Source organism: Armigeres subalbatus, chromosome 3 (assembly GCF_024139115.2).
Source record: "Armigeres subalbatus isolate Guangzhou_Male chromosome 3, GZ_Asu_2, whole genome shotgun sequence".
NCBI classification, from domain to species: domain Eukaryota; kingdom Metazoa; phylum Arthropoda; class Insecta; order Diptera; family Culicidae; genus Armigeres; species Armigeres subalbatus.
Window position 1 is genome coordinate 63,718,031 of NC_085141.1, and position 27,422 is coordinate 63,745,452.

The 27,422-nt window shown below is 39.0% G+C and overlaps 1 protein-coding gene across 5 annotated transcripts in view; it reads right to left on the minus strand.

The window, feature by feature from the left end:
• Positions 1-27,422, minus strand: part of LOC134223813 (laminin subunit beta-1) — a 74,598-nt gene that overhangs the window by 43,890 nt on the left and 3,286 nt on the right. The window lies entirely within an intron of this gene.

Below are 27,422 nucleotides of genomic sequence, written 5' to 3' on the forward strand. Positions count from 1 at the left end.
TCATTATAGAAATTGTGGTGGGGTATTAGGTCGCCCATGCTAATTGCAATTGCAGTTTTTTGTGTTTCTATTTGCACAGGACAAGGTTTTTTTCTGCGATTTTAGTGAGCAAATTTATTTTATGGTAAAGTTGTATTTGTAACAGAATCAATATAAAAATGTAATTCGCTGGAAATGGTATTCAAAGTTCTACAGAATGGTATAAATGTTACGAGGGAAACCTCACTTTTGTGTTTGTAAGTTGTGATTGTTCTCAAAACATTCAGTGGGGTAGGTTAGCCAAGTTGAAAATTAAGTAATTACCAATCGACACACATTTTAACCGATTCCCCCAATAAAAGCAACATTGAAGGGAGATAAAATACTGGAGAAAATTATATCAAACATAAGTATAGTCTGGCGGAAAAAGAGAAAGTATCGAGTGTTATATGTTATGTTATATAAAATTATCTTTTTTCCGCTTGCAAACATTTTCCATTGATCCATTTGATGTGTTTCACTTACTTTAACAAACTCGGCCAACCTATCCCAGCTGATTTTTTCCGCCCTTTTGTTTGTGGAGACGCAAAGGTAAATACGGTCTGCAAATAGCAAAAACCACATAATGTACTAATATTCATTCTCTCTTCCTAACTGACTACAAGCACGTGGCCGGCGCCGTTGTTGATTTGAGTCACTGAAACTTGCTCACTGAGAATGCTTGAACAATCCGAGTCAATCATTCAGTTAATTCTTTGTGCAATTTCACTGATTCTGGTCAATCACGGAGTAGCAATCATAGATATATGTAGTCAGTCAAAAGTAAGCTAAGCTATTAATTGTAACACTTCGAATGAGGTAAAAAAAAACTTTCGTTCAGATTTTATGGAAACTTAGCAGAATTACTAGTTTTTTTTACACGGTTTTTAAGATTTACCTGGTACGTCTTCTTCTTCTTCTTCTTCGATGGCTCTACATTCCAACTGGAACTTAGCCTGCTTTTCAACTTAGTATTCTATTAGCATTTTCTCAGTTATTAATTGAAAGATGTATATGCCCGCCATTGCATGTGTATGTATGTTGTGTGGCAAGTACAATGGATATATCGTGGTGCCCAGGGGTTCGAGAATGTTTCCAACCCGAAAACATCCTAGACCAGACCGAGAATCGAACTCGTCATCTCCGGATTGGCAATCCTAAGCCTTTGCTCGCAAGGCTACTGGAGATGCGACACGTTTTCCCCCTGTAAAAACCGAATCCAGTTCAGTGTTGGTAGAAACTTAAAATCTCAAAACTCATGAACGATTCAAATCCATCGTGAGCTGAAACGTACCCAACTCAGCACCTGAAATCTCATGGCTGAGTTAATCAATCGTCCGTTTGAAGCATCGTAATTTTTTTTTTTGTTGTTCTCCTTCGCCAAAAGCAGCGAATTGATGTTCGGCGCACAGAACAATGGATACTCTTGGGTATATAAAAAATAAACTGCGCCCAAATTGATTTTAAACTCTTTTTGGAGCGAAATGATTTTTTGGCAAATGAGTGAAACGGATTTAGCATGGAAAATTCAAGCATATGCATTTTTTTCCAATTCGCAAAGGAGATAGCTCGCGCGATGGCTCGATAATAAAAATTTCTGAATGATTTTACCAACACCTCAGTGTATACCGTCAACTGGGGGGAAGATGATAATTGAGGTGAAGATGATCATTTGATGTGTCAGTCAAAATGCCAAATTTTTTTATGAAACGGTAGTCAACAATATTCTTCGTTCAAGCAATGTTACCCCTAGGTAGAAATCCGAGTTTTTCGATTATAATCAGGAAAATGTATTTTGTGGAAGAAAGAGAGAGATAGTCATAAATGACGCTATTTTCGTTTCAAATATTGACTTCGTAGACTCCTTTATGTAGTAAATTCAACATTCATACAAATAACCTAGTGTATTTTGACTACTAGGTCATAATGATTTTAGCTGTCTTGATCGAGAGCGGGCCATTTGGCATAAAGTCATTTGTCATAAGGTCGTTTGGCATAAATGCCATTTGGCATAACGGTCATTTGGCATAACGGACGTTTGGCATAATTGTGACCAGCGTCAAAAGTGAGGGTCTTTTGGCATAACGAACATTTGGCATTATTTTTCTTTGCGTTTGCTATATGGTGACTAAGTGGTGCGGAAAACACCCCGGAATAGTAAATATAACACCCGTCGATAACAATATTGAAAATTATCCTCTCGTGGAAAGAATGCATTTGCAATGCATTGCAAAAGTAGGCGCATGCCCGGATTAGAGCAATGGTGGATGTAACCCTTTTAAAAGTAGGCGTGTGGCCGAATTATGGCAATGGAGGATGTGATCCCTTCTTTAAAATAAGGTGCTTGTCCGGATTATGGCAATGGAGGATATGATCTCTTCGTTAAATGTACGCGCTTGCCCGGGTTATGACTATGCTGGATGTGATTCCTTTTTTAAAAGAAGGCGCTTGCCCGGATTGAGGCAATGGTGGATGTGATCCCTTCTTTAAAAGTAGGCGGATGCCCGGATTAAGCACATGGTGGATGCGATCCCTTCTTTAAAAGTAGGCGCTTGCATAGATTATGGCAATGGATGATATGATCCCTTCTTTAAAATTAGGCGCTTGCCCGGATTGAGGCATGTGATCTCTTCTTTAAATATAGGCGCTTGCACGGAATACGGCTATGGGGGATTTGATTCGTTCTTTAAAAGTAGGCGCTTGCCCGGATTGAAGCAATGGTGGATGTGATCCCTTCTTTAAAAGTAGGCCCTGCCCGGATTATGGCAATGGTGGATGTGATCCCTTCTTTAAAAGTAGGCGGATGCCCGGATAAAGGCCATGGTGGATGCGATCCCTTCTTTGAAAGTAGGCGCTTGCATAGATTATGGCAATGGAGAATGTGATCCCTTCTTTAAAAGTAGGCGCTTGCCCGGATTATGACAATGGTGGATGAAATTTCTTCTATAAATATATGCGCTTGCCCGGATTGAGGCAATGGTGGATGTAATCCCTTCTTTTAAAGTAGGTGTGTGGCCCGAATTGTGGCAATGGTAGATGTGATCCCTTCTTTAAAAGTAGGCCCTGCCCGGATTATGGCAATGGTGGATGTGACTCCTTCTTTATAAGTAGGCGCTTGCCGGGAATAAATCAATGATAGATGTGATCTCTTCCCCGAGTAGCACAATTCAGATTGATTTGGTTGATTAGTTTTAGTAACTCGTCTACAACAAATGTATTGCTTTAGTTTTTAAAGTTAGGCGCTTTCCCGGATTAAGGCAATGGTTGATTTGATCCGGTCTTAAGGACCCGGAGTGAAGCAATGGTGGATGTAATCCCTACTTTAAAAGTAGGCATGTGGCAGGAATAAATTAAAGGATGGATGTGATCCCTCCATCGGAAGTAATTGTGCCGTTTTGTTATTTCGTTCTTCCGGAAAATGTCTACCATCAGTCTAAATTTATCAGAAAACAGCCTCGACCTACTTTATCTACGCTAAACAATACATGAATTATCCCTTTCGCTTGCACAGTTCGAAATTATGCCAAATGACCCACTCTTCTCTCGCAGTTCAAAATTATGCCAAATGTCCGTTATGCCAAATGACCATTATGCCATATGGCCTTTAAGCCAAATGACCTTATGTCAAATGGCGTTATGCCAAATGACTTTATGCCAAATGACCCAGACCCGTCTTGATCAACTTCACCCCAAACCAGATTACTCAAAAAATGTGTGATAATTTAATTTATTTTAATAAATGCGAACGCATTTCAGAAAACTCAAGTTGTTGATTATTGCAACGTATAGCAGTAAGTGTTTTGAAAATATTTGTTTCGATTTAAAATGTAAATACACATTGTTATTGCATGTTTTGTCTTAAAAATGATCATCTTCCCCCCAGTCGACGGTACCTATATGAAATGGAGCAAATGTTTTCTTGGCCTTATAGTTTTTTGGACACCTTGCATCACACAATCGAGTCAGTCATTAAATCTGAGTATATGTGAGTATAGTTTTCTGCTATTTGATTGTATGGACAATATTGTGGTACGCTGTGCAGTGTGCATCATACGCGGAACTACAAATTGAGTGTAGTTTGAATTATGATAACAGCGAATGCATAGCTGCATAAAAGTGCCCTATGATAACAATACCGTGTGTATGAAATGATGAAGATAACAGAACCCCAGTCGTGTGGGCATGAATGAAATGAATTCTTATCAGATTTATGCATAAATACAAATCCTTATTGACAAAACGTATGTAGTAAGAAGAATGTTGTTTTCATTAAAAATGAGTTTCGTCTTTCTGGTAGGTATGTCAAAAAAGACGGGAATTTGCAAGAACAGGATGCCTGCTCTCATGTGATTCATAGACAATGCAAATATGAATAAAGGAGGTATTAAGGGGCCATCCAGAAACCACGTGGTCATATTTTTAAAGATTTTTAACCCCCCCCTCCCCCCATGTGGCTTATCGTGGTCATTTGGCAGATCCCCCCTCCACCCCCCTTTGACCACGTGGTTTTTTTTAAGTAAATTAAAAAAAAAAATTGTACACATACACACATACACACACACACATACATACATACACACATACAGACATCACCTCAATTCGTCGAGCTGAGTCGATCGGTATATAAAAATCGGCCCTCCGGGCCTCCTATCAAAATTTTGTTTTTGAAGCAATATTACAGTCCCATCCCGATTTTGGCAACACCCGTTTTTGTCTACCCCCGATTTTGGCAACACCCATTTTTGGCAACATTTTCTTCCCGATTTTGGCAACAACCTCGAAAATATTTGTTTTATTACTTTTTAGAGCTAAAACCTTTTTATGAATATGTAATAGGATAAACAAAACCAAAAGTGAATGTCATTAAGGTTTACATGCGTATTATGGACTCTGTACGAATAGTGGGCACTTTCACTGAAATAATGAACCACCACTCGTATCACCGCTCATTGCAAACAATTTCTATTGAAACTTATCTGCTCTTTTTATTCACGTTTTCTATGTCCCTATTCACACTACCTTATTCTAACCAGCCCACCGTAGAATGTCATATTTTGTGGTATTCTCAATGATTTTGTCGTCGACAAGCTGACTCACACCGTAGTACATAGTACTGCGGTACATAAAAGTCCTCTCCGTCCACTGCTGTACGTCACCAGTCTACGGAGTCTACGGAGGGTTCGTAAATCGTCTTCCATATGATCGACCCACCTTGTTCGCTGCACACCTCCCCTTCTTGTGCCTGTCGGATCGTTGTAGAGAACATTTTTAATCCAAGTGCGCATTGGTCCTCCACAAGCATTGTCCAAATCTCGTGTTCAAGGAGGATTACTGCCACCGGTTTAATGAGGAAGTCTGGTACGGCGGCGAACTCTATTCGATCGGAGTGTTCGGAGTCCAAAGTACGTACGCTTTCTGCCACGTTGCGTCTCCGAATTTGTCTGCTGGTATCGTTATCGGAGGTCAAGTGAGCCCAAAACATGAATTCTTCAACCAGCTTGATTTTGTCGCCATTGATATAAGCTCGTGGTGAATGGCCGTTGTCTTCTCTTGAGCCAACTTCGTCTTCAACGTGTTAATGACTACAAGCAATTAAGCTGAATAAGCTAGTTTTTTTAGCTGAAGAAACTTATTTGCCACGAAACAAGCTCTTTTTCAGCTTCCAATGTTTGCTGGGTAATCCGATTTGCTTTGCTTTCCTGTTCAGTCTGATGTAGGATTCTTCCATCTTTACAAATTTATAATAATAAGAGTAGTGCATGGAGAACTGGAGTGCGATGACCTGTGCGAGCATCAGTTTGTCCGTACACGGAAGAAAAAAAGTACCCAAAATTGAGTATTTTTAAACTTACTTTTGAGTTATTTTTTCTCTTCTCTTTCATCCACTCTTTCTTTTGTTGTCAAAAACAAAAGAGCCAAACAATCCAACGACGCCAGTTCAATACGGGAAGCCAACTTTGAGTTTTATTACCTGAGGTCGAAATAGAGTGAATTAAACTTACATTACGTACGGATGTTCGAGGTTGGGTGAATTAAACTCACTATTGGGTAGTTTATTTCTTCCGTGTAGGTTGACTGCTGTCGAATGTCTTCCAGCTTCCACTTGGCAATACTGTCACTCGTAGTGCGAGGTGCACTGTGCACATTGTGCTCATGGATCAATCATTGCCGCCTGAAATATTCCTAAGTTGGGTGCTAGGAGACCGACTAGTGCAAGGGGATTTGGTTTTAGTGAGTCGAGTGTAGTTAGCCCATACTCACACTACATTGGATACGCTTGACCAATGTGTAGAATGCAGATTTCCGTTACCATTTTCTAAACAATGGAACGTCTTATACTGCCGTGAATCGCATATCTGTCCCATCCTTGCTGGGTTTCCTATTCATATGGGACAAATATGCGATTCACGGCAGAATACCTTGCGTTCATTTTTCCATAATGTCAGCGAAAATTGTGCACAGAACTTTACTCTTAATCACACCGACCACTAGAAAGTTTGCCTCCATCAAAATCCGTTATATACGAATTCAAAATTTGTAGCACATTTAGACATCTTGTATCCGTCGGATCGCTATTTGATGTATATAGTGAATTATGATAAAAACAAGCATTTTTGGTGGACTTAAATCTATATGAGATGTCAGATTGGTTCACGCACTTCAATTGACTGCAACAGAAATGTTTTTTTATCACCACAATTTTTTGTAAGGACGTGGCCGACGCTATTGTTAATTTAAAATATCATTTATTATTAAATTTGTATTATGAAATTGGCTAATTAGCTACATTATCGTTTTATTACCATTCTTAAGTTTGTTTCAATTTTGTTTGAACCACAATTTCTGAGTTATGAATAATATAGAAAAAATGTCAATTATGATGCACGTGCATCACTCAAACACATTTCACATACTTTGTAGTACATGTTCTAAGTATTTAGCTTCAATAGTGCAAACAAAAAAAAAATGAAATTTTGTATGAAATTTTTTTCCCGTTTTTGGCAACATCCCCATTTTGGCAACATTAAAATCCGGTCGTGTTGCCAAAATCGGGAAGGGACTGTATAGCCTTTACGTACACTTAGTGTACGAGAAAGGCAAAAACCTTATGTAACTAAAACATATGCCTGTCATAAGACGAGTTTGAACAATCCCATTGAATTCCACCACTTAATTGTATCCTGACAGATACGTATTTCGACCTCAACAGTAAGGCCGTCTTCAGTGTCTTGTACTTGACTCGACTCGAGTCAAGTACAAGACACTGAAGACGGCCTTACTGTTGAGGTCGAAATACGTATCTGTCAGGATACAATTAAGTGGTGGAATTCAATGGGATTGTTCAAACTCGTCTTATGACAGGTGAAAACATTCCACTAAAAAGCTCAAAATAATTTTCTTATAAAACATATGGTTAATCCGATCAATTTTGAAGATGGACAATTTTAACTGATTCAAAATCAAACTAAACCCAGCATGGAAATTATAAATTTTCATGAATTCGAACATTTTGATTATGTTATCAAGTTGTAATGTGTATCAGGTATTAGTATATCTAGAACTCGCACACCTTCGATGCATCAGGAGGAAACAAAAAAATGTGGACTCGCGAATATGTTATAAAAATTTGTAATGGTTTAGAAATATTCCAAAATATCCCTATAGGGTTTCTTACCCCATTCCCGGCCTAACATGCATACGACTGCATTATTTAATTGATATTTATGACAGGAAGCATTTTTTCCTTAATTTCGTGTGCCGTGCAATACTGCAATGGGGTTCACTTCTGCTTAAAAATAGATTTTCTTGGTAAACATCGTTTGAAAAGGCTTTTATTTGATTTAAATTAACGAGGTCCAGCACTAATTTCAGTCATAGCGATTTCAAATCCGGCCCACTTCCAAACTAATTCCCGGCCTAAGCAAAATGTCGCTCAATCTCTCAACATCTTACTCTCATTCTCTCTCGGGACAGTAGATAATGCGACGTAAACAAAATATGCACCTACAACGTCGACATGATGCCAGATGTTATTATTTATAATAATTTTTATTTGGTTGAAAAGATATATTCGCTCATTCAAATTACTTCCAAACGCTTAAAAACTAGATTTTATTTACTTTTTGAAATCGAGAGAATTATAAATAACATGATAGCGTCAACGTATTAGATAGTTTTCCTATGAACGATGATGGATTTTTTTCATACTAAAAAAAATCCTGGCCTTTTGGCAGCACGGTGCGGCTAGAAGTTCTTATGCCGAGGTGAATTTTTGTTTGGTTTGCGGATACATTTTCAAATGTATTCTAATATGTTTATATTAGTTCTAGTGAAACGAACAAATAGAAAAGATGAAAGTGCGTAAGTTTAGAATTATTGTGTGGTGATTAACAGCTTCAACCAATGATTGTATCGAGTACTGTGACGATTTCCAGGTAGGTGTTTATATAAAAATACTGTTTTGTAAAAGTGGAAAGATTCACTCCGGCTCAGTGGTGCAACAACGGAGAGCGAATGTTCGAAATCTACATTTTTGTTTTCTATAATTGGACCAATTAGGAGTGAAATAAATGGTTAAAAAATATTGAGTATTGTGTGAAATAAATGGGAGACTTTTTTAAAATTATCAATCATAAGCCTACGGCTTCCAAAAAGTAGAAATCTTTAGTTTTCTGTGCAGTGAGCCGGGAATCGGGTCCATAGGCCCAAGTAGTGATTTACCCTATATTTTTTTTTATGTCTTTATTGGTGATTTTTTTAAAATAATTATGAAGTTCAACACTGAATATCCCTAAGGGCCAATTTCTTCACCTCCGCTTAGTGCTTAAACCAGGTTTAAACGTATGGGTAAGCATCGCTTAAGAGTTAAGCGGAGGTGAAGAAAACGGCCCTAAAAATTATTAATAATTATGAATCCTGCAATAAATGGTGGTATTCATCATAAAACATAAATAGAAAACAAACATATTTTTTCTGAGCCTTCCATGGGGTATAAGACCAATTTTCGTCATAGTATTGATTTTTGTCATACACTAATATCCCGATTTTATCACCCCCTGGTGAATTTTGGGGTGATAAAACAGGGTAAGTGACAAAATCGGAAAAAAAATATTTCCAATTTTTTCATTCATTTCACAAATTTGAATCATTTTATGGCTTGAAAAGGCAAAATTCGTGAACGGTACCCGTTACTTCTTGTCGAAAATGCTTACAGAATTCTTCACAGGTACCCAGAAGTCATTTATAATAAACTACAGGCGGTAAAAGTTATTTCATGAAAATCAATGTTGTTTGCGGTATTTTTTGCGGAAATAAAAAGACCGACTAAAATTTTCAAAATTTTTTGGGGTGACAAAATCGGGTCGAAAACGTGTTAAAATCGGGACGTGATGAAATCGGGTGGAAAAGGTGATAAAATCGGGGAGTGACAAAATCGGGTCAACACTGTATTCTACAAAGCCAACGAACGGAATTTGATCACTTTTTGGCTTGCAATAAGCCTGTTTGATGCAGGATAAAATACTAATGGTCATAAAAAGTGTTTAATTCGTGTCACAGACAAATGGACGCAACACAGATTTCCTAACATGATCGAAATAGCACCACTGAGTATAACTTATTAAACCAACAAAGGAGGGTAGAACAGATTCAATTAGCGTCATATTGTGACATCGTCATATTGTGACATCAACGAAATGGAATTTCATTTATATGATACTTCATTAAAATTTCTTTCATAATTATGAAGAAGTATTGTGGCAAAGAGTTATTCAACACACTACTCATCTAACACGTTATAACACGGTATGGTTAAATCTTTAATTCGCTTCTGTAATGTAGTAATGTCATAATTGTAAATTTTAAACAACTTTCTTTCAACTGCGTAACGCTTTTTATAAGATAGATGATTTTTTCTTGAATTCGGCGCAACGTTAAAACATAACCCCTGTCCATAGCCTATTTTCAATAGGGAACATTGGAACAACGTTCTCTGATGAATGAAACTTGTTGCGAGTAAATCGGTTTAGAGTAAGTGCCTAAAAAAGAGCTAAGATCATTTTTGCTCACACACATACAGACATTCATTCACACGTACACACAGACATCACCTCAATTCGTCGAACTGAGTCGATTGCTATACAACACTATGAGTGTTTGGGCTTTCTTTTAAATGCTTTTGGAGCGATCATATAGCTTCGACGTATACTAAGTACACGAGAAAGGTAAAAATGGGAAATTTTAAAAATTCATGTGTCTTACAAAATGGTGAATTTGGTAAGAATTTTATTCATGATCCTCAAAGCTTAAGAGTTCAATAGTGTAGTGCATGATGTTTTACTGCGGGGTATTGCGGAGTACCAAACTGTTTCGTTCGCTAAATATTGCGTAAAATATGCTTTTACAAAACTACTAAAAACTGAATTCTGGACGAAGCTATTATTTCATTATCAAGCCTGTTGCATAGATCTGTCTAAGAGCTTTGTAAATATATATAAATATGTTACTTTTGAGATGAAAATATTGTTTTCCCAAAAAACATAAAAATATCATTTCTAGGAAAGGCTAGTTTGAAATCCTCCCCCCTCTCTAAAAAATCTTAAAAATAGAAACCATTCTGATTATAAAATATACGTTAAAAGCTGTGTATTCATCACATTTTACCCGCCCAAATCGAAAATTGGCCTTTTGGTAGTTTTGGCCACTTCTTTATATGGGGTTGTCCTATTGTGCAGTGTTGGGAAAAACTAAAAATTCTCAAATCTCATCCGCTATTCAAATCAAGCGCAAGTCTTTCCCAACCCAACTCATGGCCCAGAGAACCATGTCTCTGTTATAAAACCATTTATGAAACATATCTAATGATACCCAGGTTTCATTTGTTTAAGGAAAAAGTACGGTGTATGCTTATGTCTTTCAAGCGTTGAATTCAATAATTGGGCTGTACAATCTTTTTAAAGCTCATTAACAGAAAAAAAAAGTTCAAAGTTAACAAAAAATTGTCCATACAATGCTCAAAACATTGTATTATTATTGTATTGTAACCCTTGGTATGCTCATTTTTTGCTACAATTACGTCTTTCCAAAGATAACGTTCTTCAATTGGTTTAGATTCTGTATCACGTGATCTCGAACGTTCTGTTCAAGGATCCGACAGATTTCCAATGGGGTTGAGGTCTGAAGATTGGGAACGATGCGGCACCGTTCGTTTGACATTGTACCTACAGCAGCCACTCTATGACAAGATTGGAAGAATGTTTTAGATCATTGCACAATAGGAAAAAAAAAATTGTCCATAACGCGAATAAATTCAATATCTCGGTTCGGTATGGGTGGATTTCGCTGAAATTTTTGACACAAATCCATATTTTTTATGCTTTCCGGAAGACCTTGGCCTTTTGGGTAATAGTTGGGAAATAATGAAACTTAAGGTAAACTAAGGAATATTTTGTTTTCTTTAGTCGTGCGGTGAACAAAAATAACTCCACTCGATTCCCTGAAAAATTCTAATCAAATTAAACATTTAATCTATGACCCAATTTAATAGTGCTTGCTATCAAGTTATCCAAATAAATGTCCATATAAATTAAAAGATCCATAGAACTATTGATAAATGCAAACGATAGGTTTTTGGTGCTGATTGCGCTAAAAGCACCCCAAACCGTGACATGACCACCACTATGTTTTACAGCAGGTTTTTCTGCGCCGTTCCAGTCCCGAAAAAGTTAAACTATCTCTCGTCGATAAATATGACATTCTGCCAGAACTCTTGCGGCTCAGCCATACATTTTAAAGCATTCTGCAGTCGCTGCTACATATTGTTGGCAGATATGAACAAATTCTTCCGCGAATTGCGACCATGATATCCTTTATGGACAACGATATCCGATAACGTTACAAAATGTTTGTGGACGTTCGCATACTGGAATAAGCTATTAGCAAGTTTAGGGGCACTAACCTTAGATTCTAGACTTAGAATTTTGCCTAATTTCGTGGCGAATAATGCGGATGTGATGATCAGTAAGCTTCGGCTTACGACCAGTTCCGGGAGCAGTATCGAGTTGTTCTGATTCAGTATTACAGTACAACAATGAGAAAGCTTTCTACGTTTTAAATTCACAATTTCGACATAAACTTTTTGTGTACGTTCTAAAACTTTCAGCGATGTATGCTTCAAAGGGTAACGCATTGTGATAAGACTGACTTGATTGAAATTCATCTAAATATTGTTATTTTCGCACAGGAACTAATCAAACGAATGCAAAGCAATCTTAATTTGTTGAAGGCAGAGAGGGATTTTGGCTTAGACATCAAGGAAATGTCGCAAGGAGGGTCCAAAATTTGTAGGGGTTCACAACAGGTTGGTTAGAAAATATTCCTATTCATTTAGATCAATGCGGTAAAAAACAAGGCGTGAATCCACTTCATCAGCACTTTCTTATTTATCACACTACTGGTCAGAATGCTCGGAACGGTAGGTGCAGTTGACCTCCACAAACGTCAAATCAGAGACTAACCACACAGAGACTAACAGGCCACAGGCAAGCTGGCGGACTTTATCGCTCGCGGAAAATTTAGCTATAGACCGTTCCGATAATAATAAATACACTTTGTTTGTTGAATAATTCCAATTTTTTAAAGGTAATCTACTATTTTATGGTTACTTATGGCCCAAAATTTTATTCACTTTCATATAGCATCGAGTATTCGAGAATATTTCGAATATTTATCATGCTCTATGAATTTTTACTTCCCATGGTTTTAAGGATTTTGCACAAAATGTTTTTCAGTTATACTCAAAATTGTTCATAAATATTGCTACTTACTCCATACGATCTGTTTTTGGCACTCATTTGACAAGCATTATGGATTTTGAAAATTAAATAATTGCAATCGGACGAGAATTAGAACAATTTCAATTTAACAGCGATAAGCCTTTCAAAAACATTAAAAATTATTTCGAGCTCTCTTTTTCACTAATGCAATTTTTTACTTTTTGGAGCAATGTGGTCTGTGTCATTAGTGTCCAGATCAATCCCCAAGATTTTTATCTTACTTATCAGTGGTAAGCATTAATTAGATTTATGGTAACGGTTGGTACAAACGATTCCCAAAATTAACAAAAAATCAAATTTTACAATTATGCGATCGTTTACTGTATACAAAAGTTCCTTTTTTACACGGGTGGTTTTTAGTGGTGGTATTAAATTAATCATTTTCACCAATTGACATTTAGGCCCTCTTTTGGATTAAGAGTTTTAATTGAATCAGAATGGAAGCAAACTTGTTTCTGGAATTCTACCAACATTATCTTTGAGAAAACAGTTCATGAGCTTCAATATGTTTTCTTAGAAGTGTCAACTTGCTTTACACAAATTTCCTAGAATTTACAGCAAAAATACTTCTGAAGGTTTCTTTCGATGACTGTATTCAATTTTCTCAGAGATTGTGCCATTCCCTCAAAGAATGCCCTATCATAATTACATCTATTATAATAAAAATGAATTTGGGTATCCTTCCTGACGATTTAACTCACGAACGGGTTGACTGATTTGCAAGATTATCTCACTAATCGATTCGTTTTGAGATCCGGAAGGTTTGTATATACAAAAAGTTGATGAATTTTACGAGGAAATGTAAAAATCATTAGAATACAATTTTGGGTCAGCTGTTGTGGAAAACAAAACAAACGCACGGAAATTGATCTAGAGTGCGGTGTTACAAATAGTTAATTGTGACATTTGCAACACCCGGGCAAAGCTGGGTTTCTTTCGCTAGTTACATATAAATTTTTCAAAATATGTTCCAAAACTTTTACGAAGACCTGTGGAGTTCGAGAATTTTTATAATGACATTTTGAAACTTCTTTCTATACCTGATCAAGTTCTTCCATTTTCTTGAAAGCTACTCTAGTATTTTACCCAGAGACAACATGAATGTTTTGAGAAAGCTACGAATTTCCTAATAAAATAAAACCATCTATTTTGCAGTCATTGTAATGGATAGTCCACGATTTTACCAAGAATTCTAGGCCAGACGATCTCATTTTTTCAATATCAATGCAGTTAAGATCCTTCAGAAAGCTCATCACAGTTTCCTCCGGAATAGTGTTGAGTAATGTCATTTCGTTGTTATTAGAGTTATTTGCTAATAACTTTTTTTCAAAAATTATTCACTATTCGACATATTGATGAACCAGTAACGTTTGAACGATCTTTTAGCTTAGTCTAATAGAACCTTGCTTTCAATCCTAAAGCAGCAGCATGAGAGCCAAATGTATCGAACTTGCGGTGATGATGCCTTTCACGGTCATTATAAAATGTATCGAGAAAAGTTCTTTAGAGAGGTCAAAACAGCAGAAATATAAAGCACATAATGGTTTTTGACTGTCATATAGACTTCCAAAACATTTGGAATAATTCTTCTTCGTTTTGCCTTTCTTGTACAACAAAGTTGTACCGAAAGACTATAGGATTACTCAAAAAAAAAACACTGAGATGATTTCTGTATGTGTGTGTGGCATTACCCGGTTTACTTGCAACAAGTTGCATTCGACGAGGAATGCGGTCCCATTGTTGAATTATTGAAAAATCAAAGTTTTTTTTTCCCAAAGGTGCTCCCTTGGAAAAAAAAACAATTTCAAGATAGACAAAAAAATCAAAAGACACTTATTGATACACGGCAAATTTATTGGAATTCTAGTGATAAAGGTGGCTGGTCTTGTTCTATTTGACCAATCGTAGTGAATAATCCATAGTTTGTAAATTTATCTACTAGTAGACATTTTATTTGAACATCCCCAAGACTTATTTCACTATATTTGTAATAGTTATCTTTATCGTATTATAACCATTGAAGATTCTAATTTATGTGTTTGTGTGTCTTATTAGGATATTGGATATAGCATATTCTATTCCATCGAAAACATTACAAATTACCTAGAAAAAATTTCAAAATAAATTATCATTCTATTCCTATTTCTGTTCGGGATATTCTTTAAAAAATATATTATCCATGGATGAAAAATTTGTTAATTGTTTGATACTGCAATACTGATTTGTTATAATGTTTGATACTGCTTTATTTATTAAAGTCTTATCGTTTTAGGTATCAAGATGTGATGACTCCAATTTAGCGCACACGGTTTTGCCTCTAGATTAACTACTTTTATTGTAAAAAATATTTTATAACGTAACTAGATGAACTTGCCCGATCTTGCTCGGGTTGTTTTTCTTCGACCTGTCAATCGTTTAGTCAGTTGCAGCGTCGTACTCTTGCTGGATTTCAATTCGAACTCGATGGTTTTTCTCAGAACTTATGAAAACGTAGTATTTTTACATTCGTTTAACTTTCCCAGCAAAATATTCTATATTTTCATATTAAAATTTTGTAAACACGGCTGATCCCAAGACGAATCAAAATTAAAACTAAAATTAGGATTCGCATGGAAATTTCGCATGGGCAGTTCACAGCGCGTATTTTTGCCAACTAAGTATGCAGGACAACGTCTGCCGGGTCAACTTATACCTAAGTACACAAAATATATTAATTGGTCTGATACGAAATCTGCATAACTCAACGACTGGATGGATTATCTTTATTTCTTCAGCAAATTTTTTCGTTATTATCTCCAACGGGCTTATAGGACATTTTCTCACGTTTCTCGCCTATGTAGGACAACGTCTGCTGGCTCAACTAATAAATAAAGCCTCCCAATCTGAGACTCCCAATGATTAAACAGAATATGTTTCTATATTGCACATTAATGGTTTTTCATGGAAAATATTAACATTGTGCTGTATTAATGCAAAAATGGCTGGAGGGTCCATTATTGGTTGGGGGTCCACTATTGGGCACTTTACCCTATTTAATTAATTTGTTTTATCCGTGTATAACTCTTGCTAAGAAATTATTTTCCAACTTGTCGTATCCTGGAAGTCGAAACCCCGATGCGACATCTGGAAAAAGTTTAGAATATGAGTGACGGTGATTGAAATTTAAAACGGAATATATAGGAAATAAAATTCAAAATGCATTTTTAAATTCAGAACAATATTTAAAAAACTGAATTTCAGCGATGTCACTCATATTTGTATGTATGCACGGCAGCTTCGACTTCGCGAATAAATGTCCATTAACGTGTTCTGGCCTATCGTTTAAATGAGTATATGCTATTTTGGACGATTTATCATTATAAAGATATATGAGTTGCGATACTGTTTGTCAATAATGTAGAAGCATCTGGTAAGTGACAATATACAACGTTTTATGCAATTCAACAATGTTCGTTGAAATTTGATGGCAATGCGTAATTGTAGAAGGAGTACACAGCCTTGAATGTATGTCTGCCGACATTGGCTGTATATTTTATGAATGACTCCAACAGTAATAAAGATACTAAATATAATGAATATCCAGTGCTTTCGAGTGAGCATTATGCACCGCTTTGTTCTCCATTTGCTACAATGTGTATGCCGAAAGAAGATTCATTATTGCACAGCTCAGTCTCATTACTATGTACATTTGTTTTAATTAAAGTCATGGTTTGCCATATGCTTATCTCGGGCCGCTACTTGACTGCGGGGGGTCTATAAATAAATCTGACATCAGTTGCTCTAAATGCATGGACAACCGGTCAATCGTATTTTATTTGGTTCAGTATTTGTGCGCATATTCACTTAATCAAATTCGACATGCTTTGGTCTCTATTAGACGTTGCGGGACCTGCTATAATCTTCCGCTCAGAAGCGGATATCCAGGCAATATATATACATATGTAAGCTGGGTTACCGGCCGGTCGTGTCAGGCGATCCAATTACAAAATCGTCCGATGCGGCTTGAAGTGCACAAAATGTGCGAAATTGCAAACACTTGAGGGTCTGGTGCGGCCTCAAGCATGCCGAGTATTTTATATCTCGCTTAGTTATAACTTTGCAAAAGGAACTTTCTCTACACTGTCAGCAACTGTGCTGCCAAGAGCTTAACATTAAATCGATTTTGTTAGGAAAATTATTTTGAGCTTTTTAGTGGAATGTTTTCACTTGTCATAAGCAAGGATGTTAACGATCATTCAGTAATTTGCGTTCGATCATTTAGTAGTTTGTCAATAACACATTCCAGAAACTGAATTTTAAAATATGTTGTATGGTGGACTTCTAGTGCGAAGGTTTTTGTACAACTTTGCCTAATGGTTCGTTATTGAGATTCATAGTAGGCATCGTTAAAAACGGAAGCATTTTTTCTCGCGTGTGACATTTTGTCTTGTTTAAATTTTGAAAAATTGTTGGTGTACAAATGCACGAACACGGTTTTCCGGATAAACTGACACGGTTGATCAAAGCGACGATGGATCGGGTGATGTGCGTAGTTCGAGTTTCAGGGGCATTCTCGAGTCCCTTCGAAACCCGCAGAGGGTTACGGCAAGGTGATGGTCTTTCGTGTTTGCTATTCAACATCGCTTTGGAAGGGGTAATACGAAGAGCAGGGATTAACACGAGTGGTACAATTTTCAATAAGTCCGTCCAACTATTTGGTTTCGCCGACGACATAGATATTATGGCACGTAACTTTGAGAAGATGGAGGAAGCCTACATCAGACTGAAGAGGGAAGCTAAGCGGATCGGACTAGTCATCAACACGTCGAAGACGAAGTACATGATAGGAAGAGGTTCAAGAGAAGACAATGTGAGCCACCCACCGCGAGTTTGCATCGGTGGTGACGAAATCGAGGCGGTAGAAGAATTTGTGTACTTGGGCTCACTGGTGACTGCCGAAAATGACACCAGCAGAGAAATTCGGAGACGCATAGTGGCTGGAAATCGTACGTACTTTGGACTCCGCAAGACGCTCCGATCGAATAGAGTTCGCCGCCGTACCAAACTGACAATCTACAAAACGCTAATTAGACCGGTAGTCCTCTACGGACACGAGACCTGGACGATGCTCGTGGAGGACCAACGCGCACTTGGAGTTTTCGAAAGGAAAGTACTGCGTACCATCTATGGTGGGGTGCAGATGGCGGACGGTACGTGGAGGAGGCGAATGAACCACGAATTGCATCAGCTGTTGGGAGAACCATTCATCGTTCACACCGCGAAAATCGGACGACTGCGATGGGCCGGGCACGTAGCCAGAATGTCGGACAGTAACCCGGTGAAAATGGTTCTCGACAACGATCCGACGGGCACAAGAAGGCGAGGTGCGCAGCGGGCAAGGTGGATCGATCAGGTGGAAGATGACTTGCGGACCCTCCGTAGACTGCGTGGTTGGCGACGTGTAGCTATGGACCGAGCCGAATGGAGAAGACTCTTATATACCGCACAGGCCACTTCGGCCTTAGTCTGAATAAATAAATAATAATACAATTTTCAATAAGTCCGTCCAGCTATTTGGTTTCGCCGACGACATAGATATTATGGCACGTAACTTTGAGAAGATGGAGGAAGCCTACATCAGACTGAAGAGGGAAGCTAAGCGGATCGGACTAGTCATCAACACGTCGAAGACGAAGTACATGATAGGAAGAGGTTCAAGAGAAGACAATGTGAGCCACCCACCGCGAGTTTGCATCGGTGGTGACGAAATCAAGGTGGTAGAAGAATTTGTGTACTTGGGCTCACTGGTGACTGCCGAAAATGACACCAGCAGAGAAATTCGGAGACGCATAGTGGCTGGAAATCGTACGTACTTTGGACTCCACAAGACGCTCCGATCGAATAGAGTTCGCCGCCGTATCAAACTGACAATCTACAAAACGCTCATTAGACCGGTAGTCCTCTACGGACACGAGACCTGGACGATGCTCGTGGAGGACCAACGCGCACTTGGAGTTTTCGAAAGGAAAGTGCTGCGTACCATCTATGGTGGGGTGCAGATGGCGGGCGGTACGTGGAGGAGGCGAATGAACCACGAATTGCATCAGCTGTTGGGAGAACCATTCATCGTTCACACCGCGAAAATCGGACGACTGCGATGGGCCGGGCACGTAGCCAGAATGTCGGACAGTAACCCGGTGAAAATGGTTCTCGACAACGATCCGACGGGCACAAGAAGGCGAGGTGCGCAGCGGGCAAGGTGGATCGATCAGGTGGAAGATGACTTGCGGACCCTCCGTAGACTGCGTGGTTGGCGACGTGTAGCCATGGACCGAGCCGAATAGTGAAGACTCTTATATACCGCACAGGCCACTTCGGCCTTAGTCTGAATAAATAAATAATAAATGGTGTACAAATATTAACTTCCGCGGGTAAGAATGGCCAAACCCCAATTTAACCTACACCCTCGAGGGAGACCATACGGTCATGACGGCGTCCGTTAGCCGATCGTGCTTTCTTCGGGTCAATGACGTACATCGTAATCGCTGACAATAGTGCTAAAGTCAAACATGATACCAGCTCACTGGTCGGTGGGAAACTGGTAACCAGTGTCGCCGGCATTGCTGGAGATCTTTCTGAATTATCACCTCTCGGAAGCGAAGCGCTGCCAAGCCTTTAAATTGTGGGTAAAGTAGTCAGCTGAGCAAAGGTAAGATACCTTAAGTTTTTTTGCCTTTGCCCTTACGTTTCCCAGACAATTACATTGTCCGCATTAAGGAAGAACATTCGTTGCAGTGATATTCTTATAGAATCCAAGTAAAAATAAGAAGAAGACACACGACGGTGTTAACTTTGACAGATCCTACAGCACAGCATAGGAAGATAATTTTTAAATGCTTATTATAAATTCTAGACAAATTGTAATTAAAATCTGATTGAGGTACGATACGGAAAAAGTTCTGAATTACATGTTCGGAAGCTTATCTCAATTTTTTTAATATTTTCCAAAAATGTACCTATCATATTGTTCGGAACTTTTTCCGTATCATACTCCAATCAGATTTTAATTACAATTTGTCTAGAATTTATAATAAGCATTTTAAAATGATCTTCCTATGCTGTGCTGTAGGACAAAAGATATTTTAGTTACTAGATAAAGATTGTCGCTGTCGTCGCTGTCCGGAACATCTTTTGCTGGCGAGGATAGGGGAGCTAAATGTCAAAGAAGGAAAATCCATACGATTTGACAGGTATGTACCACACATGTTTCGGACAGCAGAACAAAGGGAACCGTAGCGACAATCTTTATCTAGTAACTAAAATATCTTTTTGTAGGACCTGTCAAAGTTAACACCGTCGTGTGTCTTCTTCTTATTTTTACTTGGATTCGTCTATATCTAATTGCCTAGGCCAAGAAATCTTCAAGATATTTTGAAAAGTTTTTATTGCTGAGAAAATTATTTTGAGCTTGGCCGTACACTAATTACGTAAGCACTTATGGGGGGAGGGGGGGTCGGCCATTTTCTTACGCTGCATATAAATAAAAAATTATTTGTATGGGAAAAATCTTACATGGGGGGAAGGGGGGGTTGAAAAGCCCAGAAAAACTGCTTACGTAATTAGTGTACGGCCCCAATTTTTAGTAGAATGTTTTCACTTGTCATAAGACGGGTTTGTACGGTCCCATTTAGTTCCGCCACTTGCTCGTGCCTTGACAGATGTGTTTCGGCCTCAACGGTGGGGTCGTCTTCGGTGTCTCGTACTTGACTCGACTCGACTCGAGTGCGAGCAGTGCGAGACACTGGGGACGGCCTTGCTGTTGGGGTCGGGGTACGTGTCTGTCGGGGTACGGTTGAGTGGTGGAATTGAGTGGGATTGTGCAGACTCGTCTTATGACAGGTGAAGTTTTTATTGTTAAATTCAATAACTTATTATAATCAATATTTTCAGAATATGTATCGATTTTATTATACTTATCATATTCTTTACATTTGTTTCATTCCCATTTTTTTAACACATAATGTCCATCATCTCTACACGACCCTTTGTAGTCAGGGACACTTTTCTGAACCATGACAATTTTCACCAAAATTCATCATCAAAATACAATGTCGAAAAACGAGTTCAAATGATCAAATATAGTTTGTTTAAATCATCAATGATCATAGTTTGTGTATAAGGTATAAAAGTAAACATAATTTGGACAATTAGAGTGAAATCAGTAGTGATTCAGTTTCATTTGTTGATCAAAATCATTATCATATCAGGGGGGAAGGGGAATTTAATTTCTTTTTGCTCTTTTTTCGTTTCAGAGAGCGAGCAAAGGCGCTTAAACCTAGGCTATTAGCCAGGGCAAGGCTAATACCTTCGCCCCATCCGAGGAAAATCATCGGCAAGGATAATGTAGTGACATAAATTTCTTAGCAAAGTCACTCCCAACGTATTTCCACAAATTTTCTATCATTTGCTTATAATGATACTCCTAAACCACATACCCTACCCACCATCCAATTCCTTGACATCTATGAGGGCGTCGGTGAGTCGCTGGCCTCTCGTTAAGTAGATGTCATATCATTTGTTTCCCTTTCCTAGTAACGGAGAAGATGGACGTGGCCGGCAATGATAGCTTTCATGTTTTATCAATTTGGACCCCCAATTGGATTTCCATTGAATCCCAAATGGAAATCCATAAGCAATTGGGGTAAGAAAGGTAAAGAATATACATGACAACTATCAGTATGCAATCTACGAAATACTGCGTTACAACGCAACGCAACGCAATGCAACGCAACTTTGCCTAATGGTTCGTTATTAGAATTCAACTAATAACGGAGTTAGAGCGCTAGTTGCAGTAACTTAAACTAAATGGTTGGAATTTTGTTATCATTTAGTCTAAGTTACTGAAACTATAGCTATAACTCCGTTACTAGTGGAATTCGAACAACGAACCATTAGACAGAGTTGTAGAAAAACTTTCGTACAAGAAGTCCACCTTACAACATATTTTGATATTCAGCTTCTGGAATGTTTATTGACAAGCTACTAAATGATCGAAAGCATTTTACTGAATGATCGATAACATCCTTGGTCATAAGACGAGTTTGTAACCGCAAGTCTAGTACAGGGGTTAGACAAAAAGGTTGAGATAGGCAAAATTTTGTCGAAGTTCAATTCAGCATAACTTTGCGTAGAATGATCCGATTTCGATGAAACCGGGACCTTCGGACGCGGAAACTCTTCTAGTATACTATCTCCATGCAAAACCTTAGATTGTCCCTTGGCCACCGGAGATGTTCCGGGTTTTCCGAGGATATGTTAAAAATGCATTTTTTCTTCTGCTTGCCGTTTTCGCTGACGTTTACTGCCATCATGTTTTACAATCTCCCTGGAAACTAGAACTAATATGCTGACCACTGCTGGCTGCAGATCTAAAATTCGTTTAGTATACGCAAAGATACGGCCATTTTCGTAAAATCGGTACGGGATTGGCCATATACCCTGAACAAATGTCACTTTCGCAGAACACCCGGAACCTATTACAAATTGGCCAGAGAGTCTTACAGTCATCATAATGTATCTTTAATAAAGATCCTATATTCATCGGCTTGAGAAAACATGAATTTTGACACCCACATACACCCATAGTTCTAGACGGTGCCAAAACCGGCCCCTCCTGGAAGGCCCTTGGAACCTGCTATAAGGGTGGCAGTGGACACTATTATTCTGGAAATGTTTCTGTAATCATCGTCTCGCAAAGCCATGAAGATAGATACCCATATTTGCATTATTCCGATCTGTTATCATTTCATTATGTTCCCGGAACCGTTTTTACGGAAATGGCCATATCTCTGCGTAGTTTTGATGGATTCTTGATCTACAGCCACCATTGGCCGGCATATTAGTTCTAGTTTTTGGAGAAAGCATAAAACATGATGAAAGTAAACGGAAAAAACCCGGAACATCTACAGTGGCCAAGGACCAATCTCAAGTTTTGTAAGGGGCAGTATACTAGAAAAGCTTCCGGTTCTGATGGTCCTGATTTTATCAAAATCGGATTATTGTACTCAAAGTTATGATGATTTGAATTTCGACATAATTTTACCTATCTCAACCTTTTTGTCTAACCCCTGTACATCTGTATATGGCATCCATATAAAGATGTGCTCGACTTGCGATTAGCGCTAGTATAGTTTTCTTGGCGAAGCTTTAGAGCGCTCAATAGTCAAGAATGAAGCATATACAAATTTGGTAGATCTGTTGAAACCCTTTATTGGAACTACTCTGGATAAAGGCACGGCAAGTGCTGTATTAGAAGTAAAGTATTAGAAATCTTAATAATAATTTTTTTTTTTACGTGTACCCAAGCAGCACAACTTGTTTCGCTACTGAATATTTCACTGTGTTGCAACTATTCGGAAAGAAACAATCTTTGCGTATGTGTCATCAAATATAACTCTCTTGCAACCTAAAAAGTGCAAGAGGTGGAGCCTACGGAAACATCCTTCGATTGCAGTAAAATTGCAATAATGTTGCAAAATACTATAGCGAAAAAAAAATAAATAAAAATATAAAACTGGATTCAATTTATGGATCTTGTGATTGATAGTCCTTCACTCTACCACAGCACCATTCAACACTTCGAAGGGACTGCATGTTGACTCACTATAAAAACCATACGATTATGAAGTTTTGTACTTGGGTTTCCTGTTACTTGATTTCACCATCACAGGAAAAAAAAGTGAGTTGTCAAAACGTTGAATGATGTTAAATTAAACTTATCTGCAACTTAATTTAAACAAACAATTAAATTTTGAAAGACGCATGGAAGTTACATGGTAATATGTTGGGTGGTAAGTTACATGGTAACACGAAACAAAATATGCAACTAAATGATTTTGTTTCGTGTTTGCAACATGAAGTGCAGTATTCTTTGTTTGTTTGTTTCCAAATGTCAGACACGTAGGGGGAGATCCCCCAGTGCCGGACACAAGCCATTTAACGAAAAACTCTCTAATTATCCGGATTATGTTTAATTGTATACCATATACACAAAATATGATTATTGATGATTCATACAAATTATATTTGTTCATTTGAACACGTTTCTGGACGATGTATTTTGATGATGAATTTTGGTGAAAATTTTGCACGGTTCACAAAAGTGTTCCTGAGTACCGGACACTATAGCATCATGTTCAAATATGACCAAGTTCCAATTACATGAGTAAAGACATCATTTAGAATAGTATGATTTTCGACTTGTTTCATGTTACATATATTGACACGTGTCAGTAGAGCTTATTTGATTCTCCAGCTAAATTTCTTAAATCCTACTCCAAAATCCCACCTTTTTCAATGACACCTTTAATTTTTTGTTTCTCCTTATTTCTGTGGCTTTCTGATACCTCAGCAAGAAAAACAATTGAATTGAAGTGAGTTTAACGAAACAGGTTAAAAGAATGGACATTTGATCACATGAAACAAAATCGCTATTTAAAATATGACTAATATTAACCATCTCGACGTAATCAGAATGCATTCGATTGAATTTAATATTGTTGATTCAAACCTTCTAAAATAAGGCGAAACATGAATTTTTTTGCCATCTTTGTTCAATTTCAAATTTTGAACAAAGTTTACAACATGAGAATCTGATATTCCATGCAGGAAAGGACTTTTCAATGGCTTTCTTTTGTACTACATAAGATGATGGGATCTCTGCAAGTGCCGTTTTTAGAAGTGTCCGGTATTGGGAGGTGTCCGGCGCTGGTGGATCTCCCCCTACTGCATTGCAATTTCAATGAAACATTGATCACAATTCGAACGTTTTTGATATCTTGATGCAACTTTTTTGTGCTTTGATGTTTTCCAATGCCTTTAATGAAACTGAATAGAAACAAGGTGCTTTTAGGAAGATGTTGCGTGTGCTACTTGGGTACCTCCTCGTGGTGCTGGCCGGGATACGAGCAACCTTAGGGAATATCGGGTAACCAACCCCGGTGGGAACTATGGTCGTATGCTGACAGGGAAAGCAAATCTTACTGAGCATCTGTAGTCTATCTTAGGAGCGGCTCACAACAGTGTCTGTTCTCCATATTAGGGGCGGCTGATCATCGTCCGAGTGCCAGCGAGGGACTCTAAGTGAAACTGTGCACCATGGTCCACCTGAAATAAGGAGGAATGGTCCTCCGGTTTGGTGTCAGGCCCTGCAAGCCAGCCTTTTAAAAAAAAAGCAACGAACAATCAACAAGAGAGTACGGACCGGAACCATCGGCGAAGACCACCCCGACGAAAAGGGACTAGCGATTGAAAACTCGGTTCGCGGAACAGCAAATCTCTCAACTTTATCGGGAGCACACGCATACTCGCCGATGTGCTCAAGGACCGTGGATTCGGCATCGTAACGCTGCAGGAAGTTTGTTGGAAGGGATCAATGGTGCGAACGTTTAGAGGTAATAATACCATCTACCAGAGCTGCAGCAACACACACCAGCTGGGAACAGCTTTCATAGTGATGGGCGATATACAAAGGCGCGTGATCGGGTGGTGGCCGATCAATAAAAGAATGTGCGGGTTGAGGATCAAAGGCCGGTTCTTCAACTTCAGCATAATCAACGTCCATAGCCCACACTCCGGAAGCACGACAGCTGCCCAAGCCACGACGTCAAAATCATCATAGGAGATTTGAACGCTCAGATTGGCCAAGAGGAGGAGTTTAGACCGACTATTGGGAAGTTCAGCGCTCACCTGAGGAACGAAAACGGCCTACGACTAATTGATTTCGCCGCCTTCAAGAATATGGCCATTCGCAGCACCTTCTTCCAACACAGCTTCCGAATCGGTACACCTGGAGATCATCACTGCAGACAGAATTACAAATCGACCGAATCGTTCGGATTGATGGACGGCACTTCTCCGACATTATAGACGTCAGGACATATCTTGGCGCTAACATCGACTCTGACCACTATATGGTGATGGTTAAGCTGCGCCCAAAACTGTCCGTCATCAACATTGTTCGGTACCGACGACCGCTGCGGTACGACCTAGAACGACTGAAGCAACCTGATGTCGCCACTGCATATGCGCAACATCTCGAGGGAGCGTTGCCGGAAGAGGGTGAGTTCGATGAGGCTCCTCTTGAAGACTGCTGGAATACAGTTAAAGCAGCCATTAACGACGCAGCGGAGAACAACGTCGGGTATGTGGGACGAAGTCGACGGAAGGATTGGTTCGACGAAGAGTGCAGACAGATTCTGGAGGCGAAGTACGCAGCGCGGGCGGTCGCGCTGCAGCAAAATAGCTGGCAGAATGTGGAACGTTATCAGAAGCTCAACGCATCCCGCAAAGGCTTCGTGCCGCGAGCCGAAATGTGCAGGGATAAGGATGGGAGCATCTTGTAGGACGAACGTGTGGTGATCGAAACATTGGCGCTGAGAGTACAGGCAGTGAAAGTCAAGGCAGCGGAGGAGATAACTACATCAGTTCCCATCTTGAGGGAAGTTAAGGATGCCATCCAACAGCTGAAGACCAATAAAAGCTGGCCTGCACAAACTGATAGTCAGAATCTGGGAAACTGAACATCCGGAGGAGTAGAAGGAAGGGGTTATGTGCACCATATACAAGAAAGGCGACAAGCTGGAGTGTGAGAACTTTCGAGTAGAGATGGTCGGGTTTCACATTTTGCAAACCCGAACCCGACCCGAACCCGATTTGGAAATTCCTTTCAAACCCGGATCCGACCGGAACCCGGAATGAAAAATCTTATCAAACCCGAACCCGACGATTTTTGCTGTCTTAAACCCGAGCTGGAACCGAACTAATTTTTTGGCGGAAAACTCAAACAAGATATTTTATATTCTATTTACACCCAAAAGGGTATAGGCCCAAGCAACGAACAAGCGAACCCGACATTGTTCTAAATTTCCAAACCCGAACCCGACCGGAACCCATCTCTACTTTCGAGCGATCACCATCCTTAATGCCGCCTACAAAGTGATATCCCAGATCATCTTCCGTCGTCTGTCACCATTAGTGAATGAGTTCGTGGGAAGTTATCAAGCCGGTTTCGTTGATGGTCGCTCGACAACGGACCAGATCTTTACTGTACGGCAAATACTTCAAAAAATGCCGTGAATACCAGGTCCCAACGCACAATCTGTTCGTTGATTTCAAGGCAGCATACGACAGTATAGACCGCGTAGAGCTATGGAAAATTATGGACGAGGACAGCTTCCTTGGGAAGCTTACCAGACTGCTCAAATCAACGGCGTGCAAAACTGTGTGAAGATTTCGGGGAATACTCCGATTCGTTCGAATCGCGCCGGGGGCTAAGACAAGGTGATGGACATTCGTGGCTATTGATCAATATTTCGCCAGAAGGTGTCATGCCGAGAGCCGGATGTAACAGCCGGGGTACGATTTTCAACAGATCCAGTCAATTTATTTGCTGATAACAATGTTAGTCGTGAAATGCGAAAGCGCATCATTTGTAGAAGTCGGGCCTACTACGGGCTCCAGAAGAAACTGCAGTCAAAAAAGATTCACCACCATCAAAGAGACCTTTTACTATAGTAACGGCTTTTCAACTTA